We start from the raw sequence: 12,344 nt of genomic DNA, 5'->3' as shown, positions 1-12,344 counted from the left end.
AAAAATGGTAACTGCTGGAGAACAAGTTAGAAATAGGTATCAAAAGATTTCAAAATGTTAATTGCAGCAGTATTTATAATAGCAAACGACTTGAAGCAATATTCACGTTCTTCAATAGAAAGATGGTTGAATTAGTTTTCCACAACTCATAAATGAGCAAATTAGATCTGTGTTCTGATATGGAAAGGTATTTGTGTTAAGAGATAAAAATTAGTGGAATAAAAGCAGTGGAATATAAAGAAACCTGAGGGATTTGACCTCACTTCCATTAAAAGCAGAAAAGAAATAAATCCAGTGGAAAACACACAACAAACTTAACATTGGTTACATATTAAAAGAGAGAAATGCTGTAGAGAGTATGAAATATTTGCTTATAAACCTCCATAATTTTCCCTTTCTGTAATCAGCATTATATTTTACTAGAGGCCCGGTGCACGAAATTTGTGCAAGGGGCTCGCCCTCGCAGCCCCAGCTGCCTCGGCCCTCACAGCCCGGGCTGCCACCTTTGCCCTCGCAGCAGTCCCAGCTGCCAGTTGGCCCTGTGGCTCCACCGCTCATCCCCACCCCCCCATCCACTGGTTGTTCCGGAAGGTCATTCCAGAAGGTCGTCTAATTAGCACATTAGCTCTTTATTATATAGGGTACTTTTTACAAATGTAGGAAAAGGAAAACGCTTTAAAATATGCATCTTTTTGATCCAGTGATTTACTTCCAATAGTTTACTCTAAGAAAATAAATAATGTGCACAATTTAGCTAAAAGAATGCTTACCCAAGCATTATATGAGTGAAATTTGGAAACAACCTAAATGTGCAATAACAGAGTGTTGGTTCTGTGAAATAAATATATTCATATAACAGAATGCTATTCAGCCATTAAAATTTAGAAATCTGACTAGAAAATTATCTAAAATAGGATAGTACAATTCCATTACTGTTTTGGATATATTTATTGAATACATAATATATGTGTAATGTATTTTCATATGCACATATATATGAATGTGCATATGAAAAATTGGAAGGATAGTGAGATTGTGATATAGTTTGTGAATATGAATTTAAAATTTTTCTACAAAAATATTTCTGCAATTAATTAAAAGATTATTTCCTTTGCTCATCCTAAAATAGTTCCTGATCATATTACTTATTCTAATTTTTAAAAGTCCATTCCCTAAAAAGAATAGCTAATATTTAATGTGAATATGCTATATGCCAAACATTTCCCTAAGAACTTTATGTGTATTATCTCATTTAATCCTAACAAGAACCCTATGTAGTAGATGCAATTTCCTAAAAGAGAAGACATTCAGGACAGAGTTTAAGTAACTTTCCCATGGTCTTACATCTGGTAGGAGGCAGATCCAAGATTTAAATCCAAGCACTTTGGCTGGTCTTCACAACTCCTTACCAATGTTGAATGGGAAGTAAGGACCTTCAAGTAAATACATACACTCTCATCAGACCCTCTGGCTCTGACTGAAATAGTCAAAGTTAAAAGATTTGGCCAACCATTGTTCTGGCTCTAAGTCAGCAGTCCTCAACCTGTGGGTGGGGACCCCTTTGGCCATCGAATGACCCTTTCACAGGGGTCACCTAACACCATCCTGCATATCAGATATTTACATTACAATCCATAACAGTAGCAGCATTACAGTTATGAAGTAGCAATGAAAATAATTTTATGGTTGGGCCACAACATGAGGAACTGCATTTAAAGGGCCGGAAGGTTGAGAACCACTGCTAAGTAGTCCTTAGGAAAAGCATAAGACAACAAATGTGTCATCCTCGCTGGTGTGGCTCAGTTGGTTGAGCACTGTCCCATGCACCAAAAGGTCACCAGTTCCATTCCCAATCCGGGCACCTGCCCAATCAGGGCACTTGGCTGGGCTGCAGGCTCAATTCCTCTTTGGGGGCCTGTAGGAGGCAGTGGATCCATGTCTGTCTGTCTCTCTCTCTCTCAATCTCTCTCACTCTCTCTCTCTCTCTCTCTCTCTCTCAAATCAATTTTTAAATATGTGTCAATTAATGAGTAGTATTGAGGTGTCCTTCAAGGAGATGGAAGGTTAGATTGCAGCAACCAGGAGCTCCCAGAAATAATTCTGAAAATTTCCATAATTCTCTGAAAGGTTATTTCCTGCTTTCCCTGCTCAGGCTTCCAATTTCTTTTTCCTCATTTGCCCACAAATTCAAATTTGGAGTTTTTACATAAATGATCTCTTTGCCAGTGTGACAAGAAGAGACAAGAAGAAGAAACAGATTTAGAACAAACATTTTGTTTCTACTTGAAAGAAAAAAAAAGGATAATGTATTTATGAATAAAATAGTTTTTTACCAATTTCTAACTATAGGCAAATGTTCTTCGGGAGCTATATACATCTCTCAGCTACCAACTTCCTGTGTAGAAACTCTGGTATATTATTTATTTCTGCAACATTAATCATTTCCATTACATGAGTAAATCTGCCCAGTTCTCTCTAATCAAGGGATTCACTTGACTTTCAATATAGCTTTTATAACATGTGAAGATATGCATAATATTAGTTTTAGATAAAATTGTTTTCTCATTTAGAATATGGTCTTCAGGAGTAAAGTATGTTCGATTCTGTGAACTTGAATTTAAAGTGTTTTCATTTGAAGGCTTGGAACTGTCTAGCTATTGTTTAATCGCGGTCAGATTAGGTGGTGCTTTTCTAGTCTCTGTTCGGTTTTTGAAGTTCCTACCATCTGATCCGAGCAGCTGACCAGCTGGCTCCGGGGGGCAGCAGGACCTTGGTTTCCTTGACTTGAAAGAGAGCTCAGGCCAAAGGTCCTCAGGTTTCTCCTTGGGAAGCCCTCAGGCTAACCCTCAGTGAAGTTGAAGGTTCTGGAAATCATCTGACAGGATAAACTGAAAATCTAAGAAGGTCATTGTTTCTCTCCTCAACCCCCATGCCAAAACACTTACTCTTAGAATACACAAATATTTATGAGACGTAAGATTAAAGGGGGCGGAGGGGAAAGAAACCACATTAAGAGAGAAGACTACTGTCTATATAAATTGAGCACTTATACACACCCCTTTGTAGCAGTAACTTAAGAATGACTTAGATTCACTTTATTCTCCATGTGAATCAGAAAAATACTGCTTTTCATTTATAAATGATTTTATTTATAAATTTATAAATGCTGACAAAAATGTAGGTTTTATATCTCTGCTTAATTCTTCACCTGTGAGATAGCTGCTCTGATCCCCAATTTAGCCACCTCTTATAGTACAACTAGTTTCTGCCACAAAACAAATATTTTCATAATTGTACTCAAAAGCCACAATTCCATGTACAACTTAACACATGCAGGCAGTATGTTAAAAGAGGAGTTAAAAATAAAAAACATAATTTTGGGGCATGTATTTTAAATATAACTTTAATTTTATATTAATGTAAAATATACCTTAATTGGTAAAAAAAATATAAAGTAGAACTTGATTCATAAATTGACACTTGATAACAGTAAATAAAAATATGGAAATCATCTATGGCCACTTTTCCTTAGAGATTATAAGAATTAAAGCCTTACAGATGATATATAATTTTGCATTGTGGTATGTGTTTTATTATTTGAAATCTACGGGTTCATTTCTATTGTATTGGTTCTAGCTAGTTGTTTCAGAACATTAACTGTCCTCTCACATTACTTACAGAGATACTGGGGACCATCTGTTCTTGCAGGGGATTTAAGTATACATCTATTGGATATCATGCTATTTATTTAATTCAGCACCCACTTCCTATTGTTGTATTTTCTTGGGGGAAAAAGTCAATTTAATTACATGGAATAAAGATAACCTCTCCTGGCAGGTTACCCTGTCACCATGAGACCAAAGCAGAACCGGCCTAAAGTAGGTTACAGTGGCTAACAAGGAGAGTAAAACCAACAACACTTAAGAATATTTAGCAAAGGTTTAACAAAAATAGAACAGTGAATGGAACTTTATAAAAATATTACTGTAAGCCTAGGGCTTGTCTAAATCAATCTTGGCACATCTGTCTGATGCAGACCGTAAACAGGATTAGAGCTGGATTTATCTGCTTGGCGCTAATTGTGCTCACAGTTTCTGCACATGTCCACTCTTTCAAACACTGCCTGGAAAACAAGCCTGCCTGAGAGATGACTCCCACAGCACAGTGTATACACACACGGTATATTAGATGGTTAAGCAATGTGATGTCTAACAATTTTTTTTTTTTTGGCTCTTCAGAATTACTTATCTAATCCCCTAATTAAAAATACAAAATTCTGTTTGAATACACCACATACTGAGATAAATCTGTGAAGCAAGGGACCAATAAATTTGAATACACTTTAATTGTAAGAAAAAACACAATTTAATTGTTAATAATCAGGTTAAACTAGGGTTTAAACAAATAGGGCTGCTCCTGTTGCTTACTGAAAAACTATCACAATGCATTATTATCTTCAAGAATTATGACATAGAATTTGTTAGCAGAAAGGTTTAAGTTTCTAAATATATACATATAGTGAAAAGAACAAGTATTTTATCTAGTAAAAGAAGTAGAGGGAACTTTAAATTTATCATTTACAGAAAGAAATCAAGAAGCAGAGAGAAATTGATACTTAAATACTCAAAATAAAAAATTATATTTTATCACACCAAATTAAAAAAATCAATGATCAATTTCTATCTGTAATTTTTTTCCCCACTAAGTCATGTGTAAACAGCTTAGATACTTCTCTTAAGAATTTAAGCACTTGAAGATATATTTTTTCGCATGAAATCCAAAATGAACTTAAATATTGTTCTTTGGGTTGAGGATTTGAAATGTAGACAATAAACATGTAATACAAGTCAACATTTAATGCCCATGATACAAAGTGATATTAGCAATTTTAAATCATGAAGTCTATGCCCAATCATAAATACCACATAAAATCTATTTTAACAAACAGTATAATTGAGAATTTAAGCTGACTTCCAATCATAGGCAATTTTCTGTTCTAAAGCTTTTTTCTTGATATATTACTTATTCATGTTCCAGATATTTCAGTGAGCTTTCAGAAACCAGCTTTCCCCTGAAAACTTCTACCATTAATAAAAGGTCTGTGTATACTTATACTGTTGTTTTATACTGACAAATAATAGGAGAAATTGGCAACTTAAGTCAATCATTTAAATACTTACACCAAAACAGCTTCATCAGCAATTCTCAGTGTGTGGTCTTAGAGGATATACAGGGTCACACTGATTTTTATCAGAATATTTTCTTTTTTCACCATGTTAGCATTTGCACTAATGATGCAAAGGTAATAGTGGTTAAAACTCTTGGTATAAGTATGAAAAAAGGCAATGACATCAAATTTTACTAATAATTATTGCCTTATCAACTCAAATTCAATTTTTAAAAAAAGTTTCACTTACCTATTCTTGATGAACAGTTCTGACACTTTAATTTTTTTAACTTTTAAAAATCTCTAGGCTTGAGTATATTTCCTTTTATTTTATTATGTGTGATGAAGTGGGAAATATGCACATATGCACAAAGAATTTATGCCACATAAAAAAGGAATGGTTCTCTCCAAGAAAAGCACTTACACCATTTTAGTTGCAGCTGAACTAGCTAGTTTTTGTGGAAAACCATTTTTATTTGAGAGATCAACTAACAGACTATGGTATTCAGATGCGAGTATTTGGCAAACATTTCCTGGGAAATGAGAAGAGTCAGCTAGTCAGACAAGAAAAAACAACTGACAATGTTTGTTGCCAATGATGAAATTCAAGCTTTAAAGCAAAAATTAGAATTTAAAAAATTTGTGTCTGCTACATGAACTTGACAGATTCCCAATACTTAAAGAACTTTCTGATGAGACTGGCAGTGATATTAGTGTATTTGATATATTTTAAATATTGTATAATGAAATGTGTCAATGCCTGGAAGCTCTTTTTAACTCAGTACACCGATTTTCCAAATAGCCAATGCAGGATGCTATAAAATCATGCATGAGTAAAATATTCATTCAAAGTGCAAGACATGCCTATAAATTTTCACCTAGACTACAAAAGGTAGTAAGTCTTCTAATTCTGCATTGTAACTAACCTTTAAGATACGAGCACTTAAGTTTTGTTGTAGTATCAAAGAAAGATAACCACAATTATCTGAAAACATTATTAAAATATTTTCCTAAACTCACATCTGTGTGAAACTGGATTTTCCTTATATACTTTAACCAAAGAACATATTCACAACAGATTGAATGAAGACACAATCTTAAGAATTCAGCTGTCTTCTATTAAGTCTTCTGGTAAAGGTATGACTTCTATTCAAGAGATAAATCTTAATTTTAAAAAATTTTCTGTTAGAGCCTGGCCAGTGTGCTCAGTGGCTGAATGTCGACCCTCCAACCAGGAGGTTATGGTTCCATCCCTGGTCAGGGCACACGCACGGGTTTCTGGCTCGATCCCCAGTAGGGAGTGTGCAGGGGGCCGCTGATCAATGGTTTTCTCTTATCATTCATGTTTCTATTCCCCCCCCCTTTCCTCTCTCTGAAATCAATAAAAATATATTTAAAAATAAAGATTTACAGAAATATAAAAATAGTAAAGTGGCATTGCTTCTTTGATGTTTTTATAAAATACTTTAATAAAAATATATTAAAATGCAGTAAAAATATTACTGTTATTTTAATGAATTAGTATTTTAAATGTTTACTTAATTTCTACTACAATAAATATTAATGACTATAACTTATATAAGCATAAGCTCTTTGCGGTTTCTAATAATTTAAGAGTATAAAGGGTCCCCATGACCAGAAGCTTGAGAACCCGTGGTAGGTAGCTTCGTGGAGATAGGCATAACCTTAAGAAAACACAGCCAGAAGGTGGCATGATTCATGCATTTTATCTTTCACCACCTTGTGTCAAATAACTAAGATTTTATTACATTAATGTTTTAGAGACTATCTATATCTAAAGTCCCTATTATATCTGCAACACATTAAAAACACTTCAAAATTCATATTCTATAGCCTGACTTTATCATGCGATGCCATTTTCACCTCAGCAAAGGCCCTATGTGCTACTTGTGTGGAGACTATTTATTCCTGATTTTACTACCTATATATTTGCCTCTGTCATTTTTTAAGTCTACTTCCATCCCAATTCCACAGGAAAATAATAAACGGGGAGTCTCTGAGAATGACGATGACAGAAAATATGGCCTTATTTGATTCTTCTTAGTCTTATAACCTAGTCATTTTTGGCATGACTAGTTCAGGTATATACATGAGTTCATATGTAATATATAGTTCATATACAGCATACCAGATGATCTTTGTACAGATTCCCCCATGAACCTCAAAGGTATGGTAACTGGTCTTTTTCTAGTTTCTCAGCAATTTGGTTCAACAATATCTCCCTCATCTTCCTCATCTCTAAGCTCTGTATCCCAGCACTTAGCCCAATTCTTCAAACACAGGCTAGGCTTTCCATAAAAGTTTGTTGCTGACTGTATTTACAATCAATCAGATAATATCTTAACCATACGATGTCATTTCTACCTCTGAACCTTTGCTCCTTCATTCCCAGCAAAGCCTTTTTGACTCCAATCTTTTCAAACATTAACCATCTGTCCAAACACTGGTAAGCCCCTCCTCCAAGAGACATCCTTCATTTCCCAGTTCCTCTCAACTCCTACAACACAGTGCTGCTCAGCTGAGATTTAGTCAGATATCAGAAGTTCCTAAGGTACCAGAAGGAGAAGACATTAAGTCTTTGAAAATCTGTTATGGTCATATGTATTTTTTCCATACTAATTAAATATGGTTTTCAAAAATGGTGGTGGAAGGAAAGGGTTAGAGAAAGATAAGACTGTAATAGTTGAGGGTAAGCCCAAAGGTGTCCTTTCATTTAACATATTTGAACACCTACTACATTCCAGGCACTTCTGTGTATATATTAAAATTATCCTATTAATATAACAATTTTCATAAAGGTAAGAAAGTTACTGGGCTGTGGAAATAGGACTCGATCTAAGCCACAATAACGGCTTCTATTGCCACCGTCTAAGGACAATGCGTGGGCACGGGATTCCTGCTAGATACAGGCCCTTCCATCTCAGTCCAAGCTGACTCACCGACACTCATTTCTTCTGAGGACCTCAAAGATAGCCACACTGACCTTGCTTTCACCTCCACCACTACTACCAACCAATGCCCCGCCTGTGTCCGTCAGATCCCCTTGACTTAACAACAGCAGTCGCGGTGACGATGCCACACAACCCTCCAGTTAATCTGAAGTTTTGCTCCTGAAGGACACTAAAAGGCTTACTTTCATACCACTCTCATTCCATTTTCCCCTGAAGACTGTCACTATTTGCTCCTAAAAAGAAATTCAGAATAACTACTCAAAGTCCAGGGTATTTCACCTTGGCCAAAGGCAGATCTGTGTTACTGAAAGGCAGCAGAACCATTACATGAGAGATTAAAGATGTAGAAATCTTTAATTGACGAAGATGAGTCCTAGCACCAAAAAGGAAGTTCATTTAGGGAGTGTGGTAGCTAGGAACAGAATTCCATCCACTATCCAGAAACCAACTGAAAAAGATTCACCTCATCAACCCCCAGGTTATCTGAACTAATCACCAGTCCACCTTCCTGATGCTGGAGGAGGCCACCTGTGGTCAAGGAAATCACTGGGGGAAGAGGCGGGGGAGTGGGGGAGGGTAAAGAGAAATTGCCAGAAGCAATATATACTGAACATACAAAAGTAAACTAAAAACAAATACACATAATTCAAGATGTTCTAAAAAATGTTTGTAAACCTTTATGTATTTATTTGATGAGGATTTACAGTCCTAGACTTGGTGGAGGCAAAAGAAAAGTGATAAAAAATTTTAATATGGCTTATCATGGTTTTATTAAAAAATCCAACATAATAACATTTAAGACAAAGTTCATGTTTATTTTTAATATGCTAGGCACATGGGAGATATAGCCCTTTATCTCATGTCCACCATTAAAAGCATATACTTGACAAAAATATTTCTAAAACTCTAGCTAAGTGAATCCAATTGACTAAAAAGGAAAAATTACTTGAAAGAAAAATTACCTATAAAATGTAGTCAAATTTCTGAACTTTCTAAATTATTTTCAATTGAACTTAGGCAAAATGTAAGGGAACAATTAAGTCTTAACAAACACACACAAACACTAAGTTATGCCGGTCAGCTGATATCATTTAGGCTCCTATCCACACAACATATGATCCTCCAACTACATATTAGAAGTAAAACAAAATTTTGAAGCCATTTTGGAGTAGAAATTAGAGAATGTTAATTTTTTTCCTGAAAAAGACTTAAATTGATTCAAAGAGTGTGACATGAAAATAAACTCAATGTTCTGACCTCCGCATACTACCTATATGATATTTACACACATGTGTTCCCAATTAAAAAGTTTTAAAATAACAGTTTCTTCTCCTTGTTTTTCACCATTCTACAGTTTTACAAGATAGTTAGTGCTATGATAAAAGGCCAACGTTAAAGGAAAAGGTAAGAAAGTACTACCTGATAATGTAAATTTTTAAAAAAATTAAAAATTTTAGATGGAGCATTTTATATATTTTTGCTACCCTATGTAACATGTAATCAAAGCAAAACAGCTTATAGGATTACAGCAAGCCGTCTTCTCCTCTGGGCTGTAATGTTACTGTCAGGGCTTTTTTTTCAGAGAGATAAATTTGATATCAACATGATGTGACACAACTGCATCAAACCTTAATTTCACTCACAGTAAGAAGTCACAGGATTAAATAACACTGTGCAGTCTTTTAGAAAAGTTTATTGCTTCCAGATGGATTCAAGTTTCCCTTCAGCCCTGATTACATCTAATATGCACAGGGTGCCAGCATTATAAAGGGCAGAGTCAAAAATACCATTTATGCACGTAGCAAGGGCTGGGGTACAGAAACTTTGGCTTCTAAATTGGTTGTGCTACGCAGGTCTTGACTATTTTTAAGAAATTATGATAACCATCTAATAACAGAACAACTATTATACTATGCAAATGTCTTCAATAATGGCTGTTTCACAGGAAAATACAAATCTACAGCAAGTATCCAGAAAATGACTCCTAGGTGGAGCTGCATGCTCTCTGCCCCATGGTGGGTTGTGCCATGTGTCACACCGCATGAAGCTTGCTACCAAGATGTCCACCTGTGCCTCTGTGTCAGGAGAGGTGCCCATGTTTATTTCATTTAATGGCACTGTTGAATATAAGCCATTGTGATCGGCTACATAAAGACCTTCTAAAACACTGACTAGTTAAAAGCATGTTTGCTAAGTTTAAAAACTGCAAGTAATTACTGCTTACATGTAAAATAGCTTTTCTTATACAACTGAAATCTCACTCATGACCAGAATAAATAAAGCCATTTCCATAAAACCCCAACAAAGCTGTCCCCATAATGTGATTTAAAAAATAAAATCACATCTGCTCTATCTAGTCAATGATAGAAAAGCAATAAAAAATCGTGATTGAAGATTGCAGTCTATAGATCAAGAGCCAAATTTTTCAATATAGTAAAACTATAAGAACACATTCTCATTTTCTTATATCTAATTGTTCAAATGTTCTGAAAATATTATGCTAATTATAAATTTGATTGAATTTAAATGTTAAACAATTTATGTAGCCTTCAAAACAGATTAGCAATTTAAATACAATTATGCTAAGCTCAACAGAAGAGAAAATGATTAATTTCTGGAGTACACAAAATCCTTCTTGCTGGCGAACCATTGCCAAAGGTGGCAATAATAATTCCTACTCATGTCTAACTTTCTGCTATGGCTGTTCAACCAACATGAAGACAAATATCATTATGGCACTTTATTACTCACATTTTCTTTAGAGAGAAATAAGTTCCTTTATGTAAAGAATATAAGTAAATGTTAAATTTTCAGGTGATGTTTATAAAAGTTTTTCACTATCTTTAACTTTCAATTAATTTTAAAGTGTTACTTAAAATGGATCTGAGCACTAAAAATTTTAAGTAGATTGAAATATTGATGCAATATCCCTGACCAATTGCTTGAAAATACTTGAATAAAGAGGGCAACCAGAAAAGGATCAAATTATACTAATATTCAACTTACAGTTACATGCCAAATCAATAACCGATCAATGAAACAGACTCCAACCGGTTAGGCAGGCTACCAGGCATTAAAGCAGATAATGAGTTTTCCATTGCATATTTCTAATATTCCAAATACTAATATGCATTTGATACTTTGTTTTCAATAATAGTTAACTATTCTTCAACTGATCAGACTGTCTTCTAAAAATAACACATACTTGAGTGGAAATGATTTGAGCTTCATTCCTTCTCTCGATAACTGGAAGCTGAACCCTTTTTACATGCCAGACTTTACACAGAGAACCCTTACAGACAGAAATCTTGCCTGACTACCCAATAAATAGTCATTGAATGAAGATCAGAAAAAATAAATGAAAGTGTAAGCCATGTGGGTACAGGTCCAGCGTCTCCCATCTGTGATTCCAAAACCCCAAAGCTCTGAAAACTGTACGGTTTTTCTTAAATCATTTAACAGCAAAACGTGAGCTGACCTCACATTGTAGGAAAACTGGGCCTGAATTGACAGTAAGATTTTAAGCTCTATTGATCCCCTTTAGCATGGATATTCTTAATGTTTCATTCAGAAATTTGACTGTTTGATTACGTAAGGCCACTTGTGGATGTTACATAATATATGTCCTGTGTTAACTGTCTAAAATCAGGCAATATCTAATTATAACACAGACGGTTCCAAGGCTTTCTAGGCAGAGAAAACAGTAAGTATAAAGGCCCCAGGGCAAGAGCATACTTGGTAAGGAACAAGGAGATGTGGCTGGAGCAGGTGAGAATGGAGGAGAGGGGTCAGACATGAGAACAGGAAGGTTGGAAGTATAAAGACTACAGCACAGACTTTGGGTTTTAACCTGAATATGATGTTAAGTCACTGGAAGTTTTTAAGTAGAAGAGGGTCGTGATCTATAGTTTAAAAGTAACATTCTATGTGCTCCATGGAAAACAGAGTGATATTCTCTGGACTAGACTTGTATGGAAACGAATACGATATGGGTGAGAAATAGTGGTTTCTCTTACCAAGGCTGTGGCAGTGATGTTGCTTAATTTGGGGTGTATTTTAAAGGAAGAGGCAACAAGATTTGTTGATAGACTGGATGTAGAGTGAAAAAGTGGAATCCAGCAGATTTCCAAGTGTGTTTGGCTTGGGCAGTTAGAAGGATGAAGTCCCCCATGTACTGAGATGGGGAGGTCTATAGGAAGTGCATA

General features: G+C 35.1%; 1 protein-coding gene across 1 annotated transcript in view; it reads right to left on the bottom strand.

Annotated features, from left to right (window-relative positions):
* The window catches only part of CERKL (ceramide kinase like), a 95,002-nt gene that overhangs the window by 57,547 nt on the left and 25,111 nt on the right, over positions 1-12,344 (bottom strand). The gene's annotated exons all lie outside the window — the stretch shown is intronic.

This window comes from Myotis daubentonii, chromosome 7, assembly GCF_963259705.1.
Source record: "Myotis daubentonii chromosome 7, mMyoDau2.1, whole genome shotgun sequence".
NCBI lineage: Eukaryota > Metazoa > Chordata > Mammalia > Chiroptera > Vespertilionidae > Myotis > Myotis daubentonii.
Note: the sequence above shows the minus strand (reverse complement) of the source record. Positions and strands in the feature narration are given on the sequence as shown.